The 6,812-nt window shown below is 35.3% G+C and overlaps 1 protein-coding gene and 1 long non-coding RNA gene across 2 annotated transcripts in view; one reads left to right on the top strand and one right to left on the bottom strand.

Moving 5' to 3' along the window:
- The window catches only part of LOC107653814 (microtubule-actin cross-linking factor 1-like), a 100,041-nt gene that overhangs the window by 36,491 nt on the left and 56,738 nt on the right, over nt 1-6,812 (top strand). The gene's annotated exons all lie outside the window — the stretch shown is intronic.
- LOC107653865 (uncharacterized) lies at nt 3,019-4,597 on the bottom strand. The gene is made up of 4 exons (XR_001630277.1): nt 4,557-4,597; nt 3,633-3,720; nt 3,414-3,533; nt 3,019-3,271 (listed from the first exon to the last, which is right to left on the bottom strand). It is a non-coding gene; the product is annotated as an uncharacterized LOC107653865 (long non-coding RNA).

Here is a 6,812-nt window from a genome sequence, read left to right as displayed (position 1 = left end):
AATTTAAAAAAAAAAAAAAAAAAAATATATATATATATATATATTATTGAAAATTATATTTCTATTTAAAAATAAAAATATATTACTGTTTTTACTGAATTGTTGATTGTATAAATGCATCCTTTGTGAGCATCAGGGATTTCTTTCAAAAACATTAAAAGTCTTACAGACCTCAAACTTTTGAGTGGTAGTGAAATAATGTTTGGAATGTCTTTGTATTGTGTTATTACTTGCACCTACTTTGACTTTCATTTCCTGACGTAAGGCCACATGTTGAGCTGGTTGGGTAATGTTAACCCAGTACCTAAATAGTTATTTTGCCATAGTTTTAGCAAACTCTTTAAAATCAGGCTCTGTTTCTGAGAAGGTAGTTCCTGCTTCTTAAAATATCCTGTTTTGCTTGAAAACATTTTGAATTTTGATTATTGACTAACTGATGTGTTGAGGTTCTTAATGCTGATAGATTGTTCTCATTCTAAGGTTAAAACATCTTTTGCAAACTAAAATCTTGCTGCTTTTGCTTAACTCACTCTAGTAATTTACTTTACTTTACTTTACTTTTTACTTTACTTTAGTTTATGGATGATAATTTATGTTTTCAGAGTAAAAAAAAAAAACAGTTCACCATTTTTTTACCAGTTAAAGCTGAAAAGCTGCATCCAGCATCCTGTCAAGAAGGAGAGAGTGGTATAATTTAATATTTTACTGTAATATTGCCCCATCAACATTTGTCAGTTTCTCTTGCGGTTCTTCATAGTGAGTTTGTTGAGCAGGTGTCACCTGTTTGTTTCTGAGCAGACAGCTGTGCAATTGAACTCCATGGATGACTGTGAACTATGTTAAGATACATTCCTGTAGACTGCTAACACTCCAGCTGCCCGCCGAGATTCTGTCACACTAAACGTCTCTTGTCTGTTACTTATGTTGCTGTACATCACCCTTTATTTTTTCTACCTTGCTTTACCTGTTTCTCAGTCTCTGTTATTCTCTCTCCTTCCATCTGTCTGTATCACCCATTTTAGTGAAATCTCTCGTATTTCTTCTCTTTATAGCTGCCCAGTCTTGACAGCATATGGAAATCTCTCAATCAGGTTGGCGGGTGGTGTTTCTCTCCCATCCCCAAGTGCCACAACACATCTGCTGATTTGTGGGGGCTTGTCAGGGCCTGTGCAGAGTGTTTGGTCTGTTCTGACTCGTTGGTGCTTTGTTCTACCCCCTGCTGAGTCTCCAGTATGTCCCAGGCATATGTCTGAGTGCCAGGCTTTGGATTGGTTATTGCACAGGAAATCACAGCTTATGTTTCAGAAATCCTAAATAGCAGCAGCAGCCCAGATACAGAGTTGTATGTGTGGTGTGTATGGATGCTGTATTTCACAGTTCACTCACAGTGGTTTTTATCACCAGCAGGCAGCTGTTCACAGTCCATAGAACCCAAACAATATACTGTTTATAATCAACATTTGCTACTAGGAATCGATACAAATATGTGACGATTCAAATCGGTTGAGATGTTAAACGAATCGCGATACATTTGGGAGTGGGTGTTTATATGAATGTATCTCTGAGGGGAACTGACTTTAGAAAAGTTTAGATGATATTTTCTTTTCATCTCGTCTCTGAATAATTCATATTAAAGCAGCGTTCATAAGCGCTGCGCTGCTTTGTTTACAGTGGTAACCAAGGAATCGCTGTATCGCTGCTGTTCCATAAGCGTCTCCTGCTGTCAGAGAGTGAATCTGCATCTCATTCAGCTCGTCTGCTGTTTCTGTTTCGTGCAGATGTTTTATGTGGTATAGTTTCACAAAACTAAAGTCAGAGCATTCTGTTTTTGTTTTAAAATGTCTAATTATACAATCTAATTTAGTTTTAAAAAATTTCTCATGCTGCATGTATTCAGCATCTTTGTTTGGATTGTGATTAAAATGCATTGGTTACCTCTAATTTTGAATGGAAAGAGCACAGGGAAAGCCTTTGTTTATATGAAGAGTTTTTTTTGTCTTATTTACTTCATTAGATTTGGGGTTTGTTTAAAAATTTCAATTTAGTTTTGTTAGCCTATTTGACATATTTCTGTTTCACAAAGAAATGTGCAGCATTTTGTCCAAGCAATAATAAAAGGACACCTTTTCATTTATAATTTGTCTTAAATCTAATTTTGTTTAAAACAAATCGTGAGAAAATCGAATCGTGAAATCAGTATCGTTGAGTGAATTGTTACATCCCTATTTGCTACTGGTGATATACTGTATTATATTCTTCATTTGTATGGTTTGGAAATTTATTCGCATGTTGCAGTTTTTAATTTGCATTTGTTTTGTGTATATTTACAAAGCTATAATAAACCTAGGCTGGATCCCAATTTGCATATTCTTACTAAAGAACAAAACCTTCTGTGTTGATGGTGGTAAAGCACATACAAATACAGAATGCCTTTTCTGGTACATTTTATTAGATTATAAAGTCGTCTTGATAGAGAACCTCACAAATAGGAATGGGTACCGAAACCCGGTATTTAATCGGTCCCGGGGCTAAATTATGAAAGACCGGAGTATCGATAAGCTCTGACGTTAACGGTTCTGCTATCGGTACTGGAAAAATTAATAAAACACACATACATTTATTATTGCTATATATACATTATCTTGCAAATTCTATCTCACCAGAGTCACCAGCTGTTTTTCAAACATTTGTCTATGATGCATTTTTGCTATTCGCAATTCAGAAGCGAGATCGCGCCCATGCGGAGGAGCTTCAGCACGTGCAACTGCTGCTAATTATGATAGAAGAGAGAACTAAACATTCAAACATCTGCTTACACTTGCTATTGTTGTTTAAATTTTACACTATGGGGTATTTAACACCCCTGGTGTTGTTTTAATCCTTTAAGTGTTATTAAAGTATTCTTTTCAGTGCAAACAAAAAAATGCTATTGTATGGTGTTAATGTACAAGATTAGACATAAAATCAAGAGTCTTCAGACAGATGTATACATTTCAACGTTTATTTAACAAATGGGCAAAGTGGCAACTTTAAAACATATATCTGATGTGTAGAGGTTAATTAGTCAGTCACATTCATTAAGTGTTGCACAGAAACATAAAATAGTTAATAAAACACAAAATCATCAAATTTACCTAGACATGAACAAATATGACAGGTAGATTTGACAGTTGTGTAGCATCCATGAATGATGTTCCTCGTTGTCCCATCAGCGAGCAGGTATGGCTGTGTGGTCTCTTCTATGCAATCAAGCTGTTCTTCTTGTTGGTGCCTGCAGATCAAAGACAAAAATACAAAAAAACACTCAAGGTCAGCTCTCCAACCGATTTTATTTACATTAGTCTTTCATATACAACCCATCTGGCAATATTTTGAGGCAGACAATAGGTAGTGACAGAAATGTCCAAATGTACCTTTTTGAAGATGTTTTTCAGCTTGATAGGACGACATTTTTCCAGGTCCCTTGCAGCCTTGTGGTGATGGTGGAATCAAATGAAGTAGGAGACCAATTGATGCAATATCGCTGTCCCATTCTAAATAACAGATATGACAACTTTAGCAAAAAAATGCATGAACACAGAATATAGATAAAGCATTAATATACATAATCTTATTCTGAAATATAGTCTAACCTTAGAAATCGGTTTCATCCTCCTTTACAGATGATTCCGAGGTCAATTGGGTCCTTGAAGGTCTTGGGAGAAGCCAGGAACTTGGCTTCTTGAAAAGAAAAAAAAAAAGAAAAAACAATTAATGATAACATCTCTCTCAGGAACCATTCTGCTAAATTGATTGTGTAGTCACACAGTGGCTCTGTTCACACCTGGCATTAGCACGCATCTTGGGTGACGCATATGGCCACATTCTTTTATTACAGGCTTAGTTCAAAAATGAAAATTTCATCAGTTTACTCAGCCAAGACTTTTGTTATCTTTGAAACACAATTGAAGATATTAGAATATAAGATTTCTGTCCCTTGAATGACGGTCCAAGCAACTACCACTTTGATACTTCATAAACTTCATAAAGAGATCTAATCCATAAAGAGAACTAATCCATACGTATCGTGGTTTAGTCCAAATTTTCTGTTTTTCTGTTTATGTTCCCTGATCAATCTTTAAATGTGAAAAAAAAAATAATTCAATCTGTTCATTGTAAAGCGATCGAGTCTCTTCAGAAAATTTGGACTAAACCGCTCGATTAATTTGGATTAGTTTTATGATTTCTTTATGAAATTCTTGAAGTATCAAAGTTGTGTAGATTGTCGATGGAAGGACATTTTCTCATTTAAAATGTCTTCATTTGTGTTTTGAAAATGAATGCAAGTCTTGCAGGTTTGGAATGACAGAGAGTGAGAAATAATGACAATTTTTCATTTTTGGGTCAACTAACCATTTATTTTTTTGCAGTTTGATATCTTAAATTAATAATTAGTAAATTCCAGGTGTGAACATAAGCTGATATTGTGTGCCTGTTCAACTTTAATTTTTCATATTAATTTGTGCGTTTTAAATTTGTACTGCACATAGAATAACATATAAATGACACAGACTCACAATTCTGGCATCATCTTCAGCATTCTGCTCCTTTCTTGAAGGGCTACTTATTTCAGTAATTTAAATTTACATTAGGACTGTAAATATGGTAAAATAATTGTGATTACCCCTAATTTTGAGTATGCTGAGAACTGTCTATAATACAGGTGTCAAATCGTAAACTTGTCATTTTTTTTTTACATACTTCATTCTAGGGTCAATTAAATGAAACATTGTGCAATATTCACATGGAGGCCTGAAACAATTTAAGTATTTATTTAATCTGATTATTAAATACATTTGTATAATTTTAATGAGTAACACGAGTAATAAGGCATCTTAAAATGAACAGTGTATTACATTAGAATAAATTAACATGTGTTAAGAATTAATCTTACTAATAATTTATTATTTATAATGTGAAAAGAAAATATGGATAGATTCAGACTTATTTCTTCATTAAAACTCAACTTTGTATATCTAGAAATATTTAGGACATTATTTAACCCAAAATAGCATGCCATATGGATTGATAAAGACTGGTTTCAAGCTCAAGTACCTGCATGCTCTGCCAGTGGGCACTGAAGGAAATTGAAAGACTGACGGATTTACAGTTTAACGTACCTTTAACTCACTTTCACGATGCTTGCATAAACGTAATTGTCATAAGAAAAACTTGATGGTAGCGCGTTTGTGTCTTGACGCAGATATGACCACATGACAGACATGATATTCAGCGCTGAGAACAAGCAACGTACAGATTACGCAGTTCACACTTAAGCCTAGGGTGAATGGAAGTTTTTAAACGCGCTCTACTTTCAGAGTAAGGCATTAGATAACGTCAATAAAATGACTGGTAAATGTTCCGCGTTATGCCAGCTCTGTCTGCAGAAAGACTGCTCGTTTGCAGCGGGCGAGACAGACACTTCAACACGGTGTTTGCATCACAAAAACTAAACTGTTAGCGCGTAATGTTTAGCAGCCCCACTATTACCGTTTCAAAGCATGGAAACAGCGAAATGCCACACTCAATGCTTTCAAAAACAAATATAAATTTACCATTTGATGAATTCTCTCATTTGAGTAGAAAACCCCCAGATGTGGCTGCTTCAGACTCCAGTGCCAGACTCGTAGTTTTACTACGAGTAAAAAAACCAGCAGGCCTCGGCGGGAATGGAGGCGAGAGGATCTGTCAGCGAACCAAAATGAAAGAAGCTAAAAGCAAATACAACATAAATTGTAAGCACATTCCAAAAAGTTATTTTACGCGTAACATTAATCACCTTTTTTCAGGAAATCGAACCGGCATGAGAAACTTTCACACTCTTCTGTAACTTAACGTTACATCTCTGCACCTCATGGACACGAACTTAACACTAAACCTGACAAAAACACGCACAGTTAGTAATTTCTAAATGTGTTCACCACCAATCATATTTTGAGTAAAATTATCAACAAAAATGTTTTTCCCGTGTACTTTTATAAAGAGAAAAGCAATCAAACTTACGTCTCGGTCGCTTGAAGAAAAAATGGCGTCGTCGCTTCCCAAGGCAGCAGTCATTGAAGGGCGGAGTCCAGACAATTCGGCGGGGTTTTTTATTACGCACTTTCAGTGTAAAAGTGAAATTACACCATATAACAACACTGCACACGAGTACTGTTTAAAACTGTAGATTGTTCATTCAACTCTTTGGGAATTAATAACTTTTAACACTGCAAATATTACAATGCTGATTTTACTGTGTACCTGCCTTCCTGATATAAATTACTATGAATTTGATATGGTAATTAATACTGAGACACTAATTTGGGCAAAAAGCACTAATGACTTGTTTAAGACTTGAATCTTAAAGCTGAGGACTTGCAACTCAACTTGGACTTGCCTGTCTTGACTCGGGACTTGACTTGGGACTTGTCTGTCTTGACTTGGGACTTGACTCGAGACTTGAATGCAAAGACTCGAGACTTACTTGTGACTTGCAAAACAATGACTTGGTCCCACCTGTGATATTAACTTTACATTGTGCACTTTTTGCACAAGGGATGCCATATTGGATGCCTATTGAAGTGATTTTTTTTTTCAATACACTGTAATTTCGGATTCTCTGTTTAATCAGGATGGATAGTATTTGAATTTATATTTATCTACAGCATGTTTTTCCCTCATTTTATTTAATTTATTTCACCCATAAACTCTTTGGCCTTTTTCATCTGTGGAACACAACACCATACTGCAGATGTGGTCTTACGTGTGTGTGTGTGTGTGTGTGTGTGTGC

The sequence above is a fragment of the Sinocyclocheilus anshuiensis genome, unplaced genomic scaffold, assembly GCF_001515605.1.
Source record: "Sinocyclocheilus anshuiensis isolate Anshui unplaced genomic scaffold, SAMN03320099.WGS_v1.1 scaffold223, whole genome shotgun sequence".
NCBI classification, from domain to species: Eukaryota; Metazoa; Chordata; class Actinopteri; order Cypriniformes; family Cyprinidae; genus Sinocyclocheilus; species Sinocyclocheilus anshuiensis.
The sequence above is the reverse complement of the archived record's forward strand: the minus strand, read 5'-3'. Positions and strand labels throughout refer to the sequence as shown.